The sequence below is a fragment of the Pteropus vampyrus genome, unplaced genomic scaffold, assembly GCF_000151845.1.
Source record: "Pteropus vampyrus isolate Shadow unplaced genomic scaffold, Pvam_2.0 Scaffold48, whole genome shotgun sequence".
In the NCBI taxonomy this organism is placed as follows: Eukaryota; Metazoa; Chordata; class Mammalia; order Chiroptera; family Pteropodidae; genus Pteropus; species Pteropus vampyrus.
This window is the reverse complement of record NW_011888829.1, coordinates 3,774,397-3,790,695: the sequence shown is the minus strand read 5'-3', so window position 1 is coordinate 3,790,695 and position 16,299 is coordinate 3,774,397.

The window sequence follows — 16,299 nt, the reverse complement described above, 5'->3', positions numbered from 1 at the left end:
TCCCTAGTCCATGGGTTTATTCAGCTGAAGGAGAAGTACTACAAACGATGCATATGGGCGTATCAGTTAGGCATTACACTAGCAGACTCTCCCCTGGTGGAGGCAGGGGTCCCAGGAGAAAGCGGAAATGCACAGACTCTCTTAAGGCCTGATATCTCCAAAATGGTATAACATCGCTTCTACCACATTTCATTGGCCATGGTGAGTCACAAGGCCTGCCCAGATTCAAAGAATAAAGAAATAGACTCCACCTCTTGATAGGAAAATTGCAGGGGGTGTGGATACTGGCAGATGAAGCATTGTGACCAGGGATATGCAAGATGATAATATATAATATATATGCATGAGTATAGAAAAAGTAACTAATAAAACTTAAATTTTCACATGAAAGATGCTACTCATAAAAATTATTTAAATGAGTCTATTTAAATACACTCAAGGAAAATTATTACAGGTGGTATGTGGATATGATAAAAATATGAAAGTATAATACAAATTGGTAAGATTTGAAAGCACATTTCTATTCTCATGATATTTTCACTTTTATAGCATCCCTTTGGCATTGTCTCTATGTAGTAGCATCATTGATAGTTTTTATGGCCCCTTCTACCTATAGATTTTTTTTTTTTTTGGTTTTATTTTTTGGAGAATGTGTGACTTATTCTGTACTTTACAGTAAAGCACTGTGTTCTGATTGGTCCCTGCATTAGTTAAACATACCACACCTTCCTTTCTGCTACGTCCCAGCACATCTGGACATGCCACCATTACTTCTGGACCAGCAGCTAGTTTATAAAAAGCCAAGGACACTTGGAAAACAGTCTAGGTTTCTGCACTTGGCTTAAATATGAAGAGTGAATTGGAGTCTAAATTAAAGATTTCATCTCAATTTCTTAAAAGGCCCCTTGATAATTTTGTAAGGGATTCTTCAATTCTGTATTCAATATAAAAGCTTTAAAGAGTAAAGAAAGACGGGTTGTGATTATTTTAAAATATTCAACCTGGGTTTATTCCAGCCGTGGATGTAGAAATAAAAGAATAGGATTGTTGATTTTCTTCCAAGCTATGTCCGTATGAAGGGAACAATTAGTAACAAAACTTGGGCCACTGAGTTGCCTCCCAGTTCATATAAGAATAGCTTATTTCTAATGTTTTGAAAATGGATAAAAACAGTAGTTTCATCTTTTGCTCTGAGTGGAGATTTTAAAGAAGCCAATATTCGTTTATCTTTAAGACTGAATCTATAAACACAACAGTTCAATCATTCACTCTTCCCTCTATCTCTTTTTGAATTATGAACAGATAACTATATTCCCTCCAAAAATGAATTGTAAAGACATAGAATCATAGCATCTTTGGCCAGAATTTAATGTTGTAATCAAATAAAACAAACTACTGTCTGTCACTAATATGATAGATTAATTGCTACGTAATGTTATTCTGTGTAATAATTAGGCACGGGCAAAAATTAATGTATGTAAATTTTGAAATTACTATTACTCTTTCATAGTAATGTCAAATTTGAAAAATCTTTCCTTCGTTATTACTTATATTATCTTTAAATTGTATCAACCAACATTATTCTTTATATTTACATATTTGCACTAATACTTATTCAGAGGCAGTGCTCTAATTCTGAATTTTCATTGACCTCATGGCTTAGCGCTAAGATCTTGCTGCTCTCTCTTGTTCTTCTCTGTCTCTGCCTCTTATCTGAACTCTCTGGGAGCCTTTTTAGCTATTCCTCTCTTGGAGACCTTATACTAAATGTTCTAGATGATAAAAGGACTGTGGTTACAGTAACTCTGTGTCACTCAGCTTTGGGTCTGTGGTCAAAAGCCTAAGAACGTGATCTTGTGCTTGACCATGGACAGTCACAAAATGGAGGGGAAGAGGAAGAGGCACAGGATTGTGACCTAGGTATGAAGACAAACCAGTCCTCAGGAAAAAAAGCTCCAAGCTCAGGTGTCCTGGTTAGAAGCCTGGACCCATTCCTCCTAGACACAAGCTCCTCCATCTCTCCCTGCCAGCTCAGGGTCTTTCAAAAGGTTCTTCCCTAGGAAATGGAAGGAAGTTTAGAAAAGAGTTCAGCAAAACTAGCATTCAGGGATTATAGACCAACTGATGTTTTTCCTCAGGAGTCAGCCTTAGAGGAAGATTTGGTAAGATTTTAGGAGCAGTGGGAAGCTTTCTGCAAGGTTATATGCCTACATAACCCCTTACATGGCAATTGCAATTAGTTCAACTATTTCTGCCCCATACTAACTAAACTTGGGCTTTTTTAGCCCTTTATGACAACGTGCTTTGATACTCTTCTGGATTGTGTGAGAATGTTTTTGGATCAAGATTCCCATTCTTTAAAGTTTGCCAAGCTTATCCAGCTGTCTTAGGTGAGTTCTCAAATTTGTTGCCAGTGTTTTGCTTGAGTTTCTGAATCTGATTGCCAGGCTCCTCTCTTGGATTCTGTAACTGTTGTCTGCACTAAGTCTCAGTGTCACCATCTACCTTTGACCATTTTTCCAAATCGACCTACAGCCACCCAGACCTTAGAGAGGTTATCAGTTACCCAATAAGCATCGCTCCATGCTTACCAATGCCCAATATGCTTTTAAAAGTGAAATGTGAAGACAGGGTAATGAGGAAATGCAAGGAAACCCTTGCAGCCTGAAAAAGAATCCAAAAGGGCATAAGTCAGGTTTAAACAAAACTTAAAGAAGGTTGAATAAAACTTGGATTACTCACTGTTTTGCCTAAAGCTAGCTCTTTTTACTTCCAATCGTGAAGGAAAGCTGGCTCCTTGCACAGGAGTGCTTTTTGTTATGCGCCGCTATGCACAGTAGCACTTAAACAGGCTGCATCTCCAGTCAGGCACTAAATCATGAAATGTGAGCGCTGGAAGGGACTTCAGAAGTCATCTGTTCCAACGTCCTCATTTTACAGATGAGGAAACTGGGACCAAAAGAGGTTAAGCAGCTTGCCCAGTATCAGTCATGATGACTCTGTGCGTAGAAGCAATCAGCCACATCATTAACTCAGTGCCTGGAGGACTCGCTGCACCAGAGCTACAGTTCTGAGAGCTAAAACCATTTTCGCTAATCTCAGAAGCTGAAGCATAAATTCGTCCCCTTGATACTTCTTTTTCTTGCCTTAAAGGGAAACCACTCTGCTGTCCTTTGGACGCTTCGTTAATCATCTCTGACTTCTGTCTGCTAAGTCACTCCCTTACTCCCTGTGTGGAAGTTGATTTAATTGGCCATGACTATAAAACTTCTCATCAACATTAGCAGATAGCAAATCTTTGGCACTAATTTTTCATAAATGTAAGTTTCTTCCCTTTTGCTTTATGACTTTTATGTCACTTAATCAATCCCTTTAAGTTTATATTAGTATAAAAAAGAAATAAGTATTTATTTCCGAAATCTATAGTAGCTTGGCAAGCATGAGGCAACTGCTATGGGCTTCTGTTCATTTTCTTAACTCTTAAACAAGTCTATAGGACCAAAAAGGACATTGTCTCCTCAGCATCTTCATTGGGCACTACGCAGTTCCTGCCGCTGCTGCCCTGAGACCAGCCCAGCAAATTGTAATGAGGCCAAAAGCTCGCCGCTTGGCACCATCCAAAAGCACTTATGAAGTCATTGCATATAACATTAGAAGGAGGATGCAAAAACTAATTTTGCTATATAACGTTTTTTTATTTTATTTTAAAATCCTAAGCTATTTTAACGGTAACTTGGGATCTCTTACACATCCAGACTTTACAAGTGAAAAAAAAAAAAAAAAAGAGCACTGTACTTACAAAGTTTGATCTCAAAAGATTGTTGTGAGAAAAACCACTCTCTTCCTTTCACTAAAACTGAAGAGTTAGTTTCAGCTGGTGTAGCCACTTCCTCTGAGTGTGGGTGTCAGTGTTTGCATGCCTGTGTATTTGGATGAATACAAATAAGAGTTTGCGTATGCATATATTTGATTGAACAGATCTCTATGTTTAGTGAATACAAATGTATGTCAGCTGTAAATAAATGTAGAGATATGCTTTTTCTAGGAAGGATAGCTATAAATATATGCATGACTGAAGAGGTATATGCTAAAGCATCTTTATGTGCATGCCTTAGGTCTGATTAAATGAGGGCGAAGACATCCATTTAGCCTCTGCTCTTCTCTCTTCAAGAGCTACGTTGGATTTTTAAAGTACTGTTTTCTTACAATGATATATTCTTGTATAAGTAATACCATTTTTCCTATTCTAAAAATATTATTTGGTCTCTGTAAAAGACTTGGAAAACACACAAATATGAAAATTCAAATTACAGTATTCCTTTTTCATATTATCCCTTCGCTTTGCCTTTTTTAAATCTTCTAACTTCGAGGCTGGTCTTCTTTACATAACTCACTGTCTTCTTCCCTCTCCCTTCATCCCACTTCTCCCATGATCTTTTAACATTGTCAATATTGTCTTCTTAATGTCACAGAGTGGAGATAGCAATCAAGTGTTTGGAGCAATTCATTGGCTCAGGGATTGGCCTGTAGCTTAGAAGTTATCTCTAGCCATTATAAGCTAGAGATAGATTGGAGCATATTAGAGAAATACAATATTATAATGTATCATATGGAAACTTTGCATATAAGAGGAATGTAATACCAAAGATGCTAAGCAGGCTACTTTATATAAAATAAATACATTTAGTCTCGATCAGTTATAATAATAATGTTTATTTATTAAACACATAGAGTGGTCTAGGTGCTTTTTATATGGATGTCTTTCAAAATCCTCAAAACAGCCTTATGAAGTCATTCTACTTTCTTCTATAGATAAGGTTAATGAAGCTTATAAAGAATGTTCCCAGGGCACAAACAGCTTCCTAATCAATGACAGGATGTACATTCACTCCCAGATCAGATTCCAAATCCCCTACTCTTAACCCCTATTCTATATTCTAAGATGCATAAGAAGAGGAATTATAAATAAACCGTAACAAAGAAAGTAGTAATTTTGTGTCTAAGGGGAACTGAAAAATCTTCTATTTCAATTCTTCCATCAGCAAAAGAGAAAAGCCAATGTATTAAGTGGCCAATTTTTCCTAATATCACACAACTAGTTAGTGGCAAAGCTGGAGTCAGAACGTCAACTCTCTTGAGTGTCAAAGTCATACTCTGCCATGTAGATCAGTTGTTCCTTTGATGTATAATTGGCTCTAAATCTTCACAGGGTATATCCTCAGAAGCCTATCTACATATTACTAACAAACAACCTGTCCCATGCCCTTTTCCAACTGAGATTCATTCTGATTTCTGCTTAGCTTTCTGAGTGAGTTTAGAGGGAAAGATGGATGGGACAAAGTAAAACATGGACAGACAGCTCCAAATTGGAAAAAGGTACAGATTCTGAATGGGATAGACAAAAGGACAGAGAAAAAAATAAAGCTCAAAATTTTGACTTTAACTCTCCCACTAAATCTCCATTTCTTGCCAGTGTGTCCTTTACTGTGATGTATACTGAACCATGTCTTCCAAATGTGGAAGGTAATGCAGTACAGATGCGGTAAAGGATTTGGTGTTGTCCAAATTTGTGATATATAAGATGTTTAGTTGATCATATAAGTCTCTGTATTTTTGCTTATGAACTCCAAATTATTACTATTTCTGACTATTTAATACCAGAAAGAAAAAAAAAAACTATATAGCTGGTCCCAGATTATCACATTTTAGGCCACCATCAAGTTCTCTTCACCTTTCTAGGAAGAAGCACCTCATTTCTTTCTGATTTTTTGTCTCTGCCCCTCTGTCTAATAATTTTATGTGAGAAGCCTTTACATCTTATATAAAACTTACTTAAAGTATGGTCATACACCTCTTAACGATGAGGCTGCATTCTGAGATATGTGTCATGAGGTGATTTTGTCATTGTGAGAACATCACAGAGTGCACTTACTCAAACCTAGATGGCACAGCCTACTACACACCTAGCTACGTGGTCCAGCCTATTGCTCCTGGGCTGCAGGCCTGTACAGCATGTTCCTGTACTGAACACCATAGGCAATTTTAGCGCAATGGTAAGTATTCATGTATCTGAACATATTTAAACATAGAAAAGGTACAGTAAAAATATGGTATGAAAGATAAAAAGTGGTACACCTGTGTGAGGCACTTAGCATGACTGGCCCTCATAGGGCCGGGTGTTGCTCTGGGTGAGTCAGTGAGTGAGTGCAAGTGAGTGTGAAGGCCTAGGACATTACTGTACATTACCGTAGACTTTATATACACTGTACACTTAGGCCACAGCAAATTTATAAAGCATCATGAGATTAAATCAAGCACAAGAGAGAATGATACAATCAAGAGACACATAAACAAGAGAAGTATGATGCTGCTGCCAGTGTAACATGGCATACTATTTTACAGCAAACTTTTTTGTAAGTAGAAAGACTACCCTCTGAAATAATGATAGTCAATATTATTGTAATGGCTGTGTGTAGTGACAAGCGGGTGCCAGAGTCATCGGGGAATCACTTCATAAACCACGTAAATGTCTAGCCATTGTACTGTATACCTGAAACTAATATAAAACAAAAATATAAATAAGTAAAATATAAAGTAAATAAAATAATGACAAAAAGTATAGTATAGTAAACACAGATTTTCTGAGTGTTTTCCTAACTGCCTTGAAAATGAAAATTAAGAAGGTTAAACCAAATTTAAAAAAAAAATTTCTTTGATGGCATTGTTTAATTCCATATTAAATTTACTATTCCCTGCCATGCTGAAATTTGAGTTCTTCCACCCATCACAGAAACTGTCTGAGAGTTTCCAGTATGAGGTTTAACATTAACTACACAAGGAGGGATGGAGGGAAACCTGTATGTTTCAGTATCTGACATCTCTGTGGCATGTAGTATCAGACAGTCAAAAATTATGTCTTTCAGGAGTGAATGAAACTGAATTTTGGAAAGGCTGACTTGTTCATGGTCCTGTAAGAGTCAAAAGAGATGAAGCTGGGATTTGAATCCAGGTCTTCTTGCTCTGTCTGTGTGTGTGTATGTGTTTCCTAGAGGACATTTTTGTACCCTCCACCTCAAATAACTGCCATTAGAGTAACACTTTCAGCATTTCCTGCTCAAGCATTCTTTACTTGATTTGTATTTGCAAAATGAACGGTGACCTGCTCCCCGAAAAGCACCTACATTCATAGCACAGCAGTGTTTATGTGACTAAAAGATAGAAACCGTCTTTTGGCAGAATACTTCAGATTCTATCCTGATGTACCTGAAGGGTGAGTTTAGACTGGAAACAAATGTACTGAGCGTTGTTCCACCTCTTTCATTCCATTTGGCATTCGTTATATATTGAATATGTTAGAGGTATAAAAGATCTCCTTGGAACAGAAATTCATTATGGAATTCTCTATCTTCGAAGCCTGTGTAAGTAGAGCAGCACCTCCTGGGCCATCTTTCAGAATAACTAAGTAATTGCCTTGTTTCCCACAAGCTCTTATTTTTAAAATACTCCCCCACCCCCCCGCCACACACACACACTTTTTTTCAAAGCTACAATCGGAAATGGAAAACATAGGCACACATAAAGAAGTAACGTCTATTTTTGATCCAGCTTTTCTTGTTCTGACATGAAGGGACACGAGAGCTGGTAAGCATAATCTTACTCATTAAGACTGGTTGGAAGGAGAAGCACGTAATTGTCACATTTACATTTTAGGATGAAATCTCACAATGTGAGATAAATAGACACTGAAACTAACACATATGGAACATCAACTCTGTACCGGTCCCACCTGTAAAGTTTATAGTCATTATCTCAATAAAACTTCTCAAAGTACTAGAAATTACATAGTCACTGTCAACTCCATTTAACAAATAAATGAAAACTGAGGTTTGGGGGAGTTAATTTTGCCCAGGTTCACACAATTAGAAAATAACAGAGTGAGCTTTAGATCACAGATTTGTCTAGCATTAAGGGGTATTCTCTTTCCACTAAACTATATTACCTTTCATGTTAAAACTACTAAGTCCAAGAAGGATGATTGAACTATCTTTAAAATATAAGAGATCACAGAAAACAATTCTCTAAGATACTTGGGGTTATTCCAGAGAATATATAGTTCTTCCAAATGGGGGATAATTGGATATATTTTCCTCCAAGAATTAAATAAGCACCATTTGAAGTTAACACATTGTATGCAAACATCTGCTGCAAAATTAGTTTCCAGAAGAGCTTATAAATAGCTTGTCACATTTTTAGAGTAGTTTACACCTCATATCTTGTTTACTCTATTGATGCAGTTAGCTAACAGCTTTTGTAAAATACGATATCGAGTAAAATAAAGATCAATACATACTGTACTAATGACAATTATGTTTAACTATTAAAATTTAACAAAACTTTTTAAGACCACTAATACCGCTTTGCCTGTATAGTCACTTGAATGCTCAATGGTAAGGGTCTGCTTACATAGCAGCCCAAGATCTGTCTTATTGAAAAGGTGCTGAATTTAAAATATCAGTATTTGAATGTGGGGTATGTGTGTCTGGTATGTGTTTAAATATATATATGATGATTATAGACATTTCCAAATGGCAGAAAGAGTTAATAAGGAAATTGCTTTCTTCTACACTCATAATGTGTTGCAATGATATGTTTTTTTAAAAAGCTAATACAAAGATATAGGCATGTTCAAATTCAAGGTGAAATTCTCCATGAACCAGAAAGAGAATGAAAACATGAAAAGGCAGACTCAGTCAGAAGCCCTGTGTTGATGTTTCAGGTGTCAGTGGCCTCCAAAAGGCATAAAAAGGAATGTTCTTGGCAGCTTTGTTTATATTGGCAAAAACAGGAAAATACCTAACTGCCTATAAACAGTTGAATAGATAAATGAATTGTATTCTACTTAATCAATAAAATATTACAAGCAATAAAATACTACACTGCTATAAAAAGAATCCAAGAAAAGATAGTAAAAAATAATTAAGAAAAGGTGTTATAATATGAGTCAAGAAAAGACAATTACAGCATATTACTTTAAAAATGGTGATAAATACCAGAAGACACAGCTAGAAGAGATCAATATAGCTGCCTGAAGGAATCAGGACTAAAGGATGGTAAGGGAGGCAGCTAATTACAATTTTAAATACAGGCAGCTCTCATGTCGCATAGTACTGCAGGATCATGAAAATGACTGTAAACCAAAACTGTGCAAAGCAGAGTTAATAATCCATGGGAAGAATCACAGTTGATCTTTGACCTTAACACATTTCTGTCAAATCATTAAAAATTCTGCCAATTATAAATATATAGGGCAATAAAAATATAATTAAAATTTAATAAATGTGTATTCAATTTTTATAACTATAAAATTGTAGAATTTTTATTAAATTGTAAAACAATTTAAACTATATATCATTGCAATTATACATTTATAAAGTAATGATGTTGCTATATAAAATTATGAATTTAATAATAATTTAAAATGTTCATTTAACTATAATGAACACATATATATTTACTACACTATAATTTAAAATATTAGAAACCTCAAGAATTAAAATGTATTTATTTGTAAAAACTTATCAAGAGTAATTTGAACAGTGCTTGCCTTTTTCTTCTCATCATATAACTTACAATAAAGAGCGAGTATCTTCTCTGTGCCTTGGCAAATTGCCATACCCCATTCTAAGTTTGGATCAACTTCCAACATTTTATCCCTTATGCTTTCAATGTTGTGAAATATGTCTGAGAGATCTTTTAATGTGAGTTTTTTTTTTTTTTGTCAGTCTCATTTCCTCTGAGACATTGCCATCCTTTTTGTCACAACTGTTTTCCTCATCTGTGACCAGCGTTTGGCCTTCACTGGAGCCTCTGACAGCATCTCTCTGTGCTCTCGGGTGGTGGCTGTGGCGGCGTTCCCACGGTCAGCTTCTGCTATAACTTCGTTTATGTTGGATTCAAGTGCCACTTCTGGCATCACTTCTTTCATTTCTTTGCTGAACTTTTATCTTTGTTGACCAATTCCCTCTGTCAGTTATCCATTTCTGTATGTCATGAGTGTATTGCAGGGAGACAGGAAGGCAACACACCTACATGCTTTGTTGTCTGTGTGTGAGCAGAACAACAGATGCACAGTAGCCAGTCACCAGAAGATTTTGAAAGAAGTGGCATGATTGGTTGCTGATGAAAATGTGCACTTGTTATTTACATAGTGATTTCTGGACTAAAGAGCTAGCTGGGGAGTTTGTACTTTATGCAATTACTCACAGTTAATATACCAAAGTAACTGAAATTTGAGTCATGCTGTTGGGAGGCTGGTGTTATTTAACTAAACCATGGAAACTTAACTACATAAATGTTCTGGTTGTGTACTTTCTGTATCTCTGTTTGAAGAAAACGCATTTGCAGCTGCTCCAGGCTTCAGCGAGTTTCTCTCTCTCTTTTTTTCTTTGTGTGTGTGTGTGTGTGTGTGTGTGTGTGTGTGAGAGAGAGAGAGAGAGAGAGAGAGAGAGAGAGAGAGAGAGACATTTCCTCTCCAATTCATTTCTTGAGGAGACACAAAGGAGGGGAGAAGCTATTTTCTTCAAAACTTACAAAATGATTGAGGGTCCCGTGATGGGTCAAAGTAGAAATGCCGGTAGAGGCAGAAAATGTTCCCTTCTGTAGTGTAAGTTCGAGTTCACGCTCCACGGTTGAACATGCTATTAAATAGTAGTTTTCTGGAGAAAAAACTTCCTTTACCTAAACTCAATTAAATTGTTCTGCTAATGAGTCTGTTAGGCCAGGTGGCAAGAGAATGTTGGGACAGGGAATAGTAAGGGTAGCACTTGGGGGTGGTAGATCTTTACCTTTTAAAATTATGTATTCACATTTCCCAGTGACAAACAAAATATTGAGACCTATCAATGTTGATTTTGTATGTCTAGTATATCAGCTCATGCTCTGCATGTGACGTCGATTTTTTTCCCTCTATTGTCTGTGTAGATTTCCCATACTTTGGTTAGATTCTCACCCTCTCTCTGTTAAGGTCGGCAGCAAATATTTGCACTTTGGTATTTCCTTAATTTGCAAAGAGCTATTTGTGTGTGTTATATAATGAAATGGGCTGGTTCTGTGGTTCTGGTCTCTAACAGCTCTGGTGCTATTTCCTGATTCAAGTTTCAGGGAACATGAGAATAGAGCAGGTAAATAGTAACATGAACTTTAGCATCCGTTTCACTTCTAGATATACTCGTTATACATTTTGGAACAAGCAGATTAGAAAATGCTACCGTCAGTATATTGCAAGTGAAAGGAAGTGTAGCAATCCTATTGCTCTAGCCTCATTTTACTGATGGACTCAGAGCAGTTATGAACTGTTCTTGAAATCAGTGGATTAGGCAGGACGATAACCCCACTCATTTGATATCAGGTCATTGATCTTTCTGCCACATCATGTTTCTATTGGCTGGTAATAATAAAAATAGATACAAAGATTTTTAAAAATAGTCTATAAGTATATTAAATAGGTATTGAAAAAATGATCTCCAAGTAGATTGCCCCTAATGAAAAATAATTCATGCCAGATAGGACCATAGTAACTTACAAGCTCTTGAGACAATTGCCCTGTGCATCTCTTAGACATCTCAAACTGTCTGTTGAGCTAAAACACATCAAATTGAAATCCAGTTAAACCAGTCCCTTGGTTAACTACAATGAATGCACAGGTTTAGTTTACCTGATTGGTTGAGTGAAGGTGGATGGCTGAAGAGATCCAGATAATTTACCTGGAAATTAGGTTTGCTTGTATATGTGGTCATAGTGAAAAGGCAGGAGTTTAAAAGTCTGTTCTGAGTTCTCAGAAACTCTGAAGTCAAGGCCCATCATTGATATATATTATCCCAACTCCTTTGGAAAATGAAGAGTATATCATGATTGATTGACGATTGGAGACACATATTTATAATTAATCTTGTACATTTGCACTTGTACTGAATTATATCATCGGTTTTCCTGGTTCTCCAGCTTGCAGATGGCACTTCTTAGCCTCAATAATCATATAAGTGAATTCTCAGTAAATCTCCTCTTTATCTACCTATCTATCTATCTATCTATCTATCTATCTATCTATCTATCTATCTATCTATATCTATATCTATGGTGCTGTTTCTCTAGAGAACCCTGACTAGCAGACACCAGGTTCAGAGTATTCTATTTCAGAAAGTTTTAACCCAGGAAAATCTGACTAGGCAGTATATCTACTAGTTCTCTAGTAGGATATCTGCTGAGTGTTCTAACAATAATTGAGGTACAGTGATAATAATTAAGAATAAGCTTTATCTTTATCTTCATCTTTATCTCAATAAATATTATGCTTTGCTAGAAGACAGGTCTTATTTCAAGGATAACCGATAGAGAAGATAACTATAATATCTGCAGCATAAGAGGAAAACATTAGCAGGGTTAACATACTTTTGAGAAAGTATTTCAGGGAACAGATATAAAATTTAGAATGCATCAGTTCTTGTGTTATTTATAAAACTGAAGAAAACATGACCTCTAAGAAATGAGCAGTGAACAGTGAATTGATAAGACTAGCATCTGAGATTAGAAAAAGCTATGAGAAGCAGATATAAATAAAATGCTGATAAAAAATGACATAGTAGCTCATAATAAAATTAAAAATAAAAGAACAGTAAAATATGTCTGAGACCAAGTAAGGGCAGAGAGACACTACAGAAAATTAAATTAGTAATGAGCAAGATGAACTTGAGATATTCCTTAAAGAAATGCAGAGGAAGTGGAGGAAATGAAATAAATCATATAAAAGTTGAAATACTTCCACCTTTAGCAGTGTGACCAACTAGGCGCTCAGAGAACCTCTATTTGTATCTTGAATAGGACATGTTTAAGGAACTTTTCTGGGTTCACGATTCTACTCAGCCCTTCAAAGAGTAATGGGATTTTGTTGGGAATGGTGAGCAGCAGAAGAGAGTCCAAGAGCTGGATGTGAGCTGTGGGTCATCTCCTACAGCAGCATCACCTTTGGGATTCTGAGCCTTGAGCCTGCTGAAAGGCACAGGTGGGAACCAACAGTCGTATTCTAAGCTCAGACCTCCCGTGGGCTAGACTGTGGCTTCTGGAAGAAACCAAAGCTAACTTTCCTTAGAGGAAAAGCATCCTGAATTTAGACTCATAGAAGTCCCACCAATTAGAATCAAACAATGATATCCAATCAAAGATCTACAGTGCTCAAAGAGACAGAGCATCATAAGTAAGAATCAGTAAAAACAAAAACAACAAATAGAGATGCCGAGATTAAATATACTGTAATTGTCAGATATAAATTATAGATTAGTGTATATGAAACATTTAAAGAAATAAAGGGCAAAAACAAAAATGCACAAGTAAGAATGATAAAGTAGATCTTAAAAAGGGGGAACTTCAAAAAATGAAATAAAATTGTGAAATCTAAAACTCAGTTGATGGTTTGAACATCAGATAAACACAAACAAAGCTAATATTCAAAAAAATTTTAATCTATATATCGAGATAAATAACAAGCATAGGAAGATCTTAAAAGTGAGCAAAAAGAAATGATAGACTTAAAAAGAATGCCAGTTAGACAGACAGCAGACTCAAAAGCAGCAGTGGAAGCTAGGTGGCAGTGAATAAATTGGTTTCTTGTGTTTAAAGAAAATGACTGTCAAGTACAATTGCATATCTGGGAAAATAACCTTTCAGGAACAAAGTAGAAATAAAGGCGTTTTAAGTGAAAACAAAAATGAGAGAGTTTACCAAGTAATAGGATTTCTCTAACAGAACTTCTGTGTATCAATAAGAAAACAGTCCAATAGAAAAATGAGCCAAAACATAAATAGACTATTTACAGATGAGAGCACACATGGTATATAAACATGCAAAAAGACACTCAATATTACTATCAGAGGTATGTAAATTCAGAGCAGGAGGAGACAGAATTTTAAACCAATTATATTGCAAAAATTACAACTTCTGAAAATGTCAAAAGAGGTGGGTCAACCTGAATTTTTATAAACTAATAGTGGGAATATAAATCTGTGTAAGCAGATTGGCGACTATGGTATTTGTAAACATGAATATTCATATTACCTATGACAAAGCTATTAGATTCTTGGACAGACTCTGGAAAAACACTTGAAAGTGCATCAGAAGATACACACAAAATGTTTATCACAGCCCTAGTTTTAAAAACAAAACTAGGAAGCAATATACTTTGTCCATTGTCAGAATGGATAAATAAAAATAGTGTATTGCACAATAGGTTAATATAATGTAATGAAAATAAATGAACTATAGCTACTGGTAACATGAAAAATTTGGAAAACATCATATTAGATGGTTGGGGAAAAATAAAGGTCCCAGAAATCTATAAGCAGCTTGGTACCAGTTTTATAAATCTTAAAATTAAGCAAAATGAATCAATGAATTATCATGAATATGGATGTATAAACATAGGTGTATAATTTTTAAGAAACTATTTTAAAATGCAGAGGAATGACCCAAACAAAATGAAACTGACTCCTTAGAGTACGGAATAGAATAAGAGGGAGCACACAGGGTTGGAGCGCTGGTAATGTTTTAGTTGTGCAGTAGCACGATAGGATTGCTAGTATTTTGTATTATGCTTTATAACTTATATTCATGTTACCTATTATTTTTTTTGCATGTCAACTATTGTATTAAAATGTAAAGAAAACATAAGTATGAAAAAAAACAGTTGACAAGAGAAAAGAAAACTTGCCCCTAACAGAGCCAGATTCAGTATTCAACACGCTGTCCAGGCACAAGGAGAAATTAGTGAAAACAAATTGGTATTAAAAAAAAGAACAACAAATATGTTTAATTTTGAATATGGTACTGATAGTTTGACTTTCTTAAGAACAGAAAACAAATGAAAGTGAAACAGTAACCACAGTAGAAAATAAAAAAATCCAGAGTGAAAAAAAACATGAGTCAGTTAAAATCATTTAAAATAAAATGCAGTAATATTGTTTTTTCTTAAAATGTGAATGAGTAAACAATCACAGAAACATCGAGACAAAAAATAAATAAACCAGAACAAAAGCAAACAGAAATAATAGGTTACTTACAAAGAAAGAATAATCAGATTCTGGATAGAACATAATTTTTATTTATTTCAGAGTCTTGTAAAGCAAGAGAAGAGAGGGTTTTTTTTGCCTAGCCTTACAATGGAAGGAGGGAAGATGAGTGAGTGAGGAGTGTAACAGGTTAATAACAGAAGAAGAAAGAGCAGGCTGACTTCAGAAATATCTTCTGTAATAATAAAATCAGGAAGAAAATGAAACCTTTTGTAAACAGAATTAAAATTTTCACAGTGAGAAACGGAAGCAATTCAAATGACTGAGGATTTGTTAGATTTGGTTATGTCCATACCAGAAATAACATCTATGCCCTGAAAATAAGATTGCAACCTGACCAGATCTTCTTGAAAACAATCAGGTCATCAAGGACAAGGAATGTCTGATCAAGAAGAGCCTTAATCCCAAGCAGTAATTAAAGATATGAAAAAAGATTTTCAAACATAATTGTTTATTTCATACTAGTGAGAATATAGAGCAATCTAAATATTTAATAATAAGAAAACAGTTTTAAAAATCCCAATATACATGCATGCTATGAGGTGCTACTCAGCCATCATTAATCAAGTTTTATGACTTTATGAATTAAATGAGATAATTACATGTCAAATAAAAAAAACAGTTTCCTGAATGATATACAGTATAGTTTCTGCATCACTCAGGCCTCAGAATATTTGACATGCCTATTTAAAGTTGTTTGTTTTTTTTCCTCAAATTCCCTTGATGACCTGCATACAGCAGATAAGGCTGTAGTGGTCATTTGACCTAACAAAGCTCTAGGTTAGCCAGTGGCCTAGAATGTTGTTGGGTACAAATTTTGGCCACTCAAGGATACTACTAAGAACAAACAGATTTACTCTATTAGGTCATTGGAATTTTTAAACAGAGGTAAGCAGTTTTAAGCAGGCATGTAAGTAAAACCAAAAACAAAGAAAAAAATGCCTGGAAAACAACCTTGATATGGAAAACACCCAAGTCATAGTAGTGATAGAGTTTTGGATCACGAAGCCAGTATTTTCCTACTGAAACCTGATAGATAGCCCTGGATGACTTTCTCATCCCCAATCCATATTCCTGCCTCCATAAGGACAAATTATATGAATATTCCTGAGAACCTGCAAGCTGTTGCTTTTTTCCATATATATCCTTATGCTAATCCTGAGTTACCAAAAGTTATTCTGTT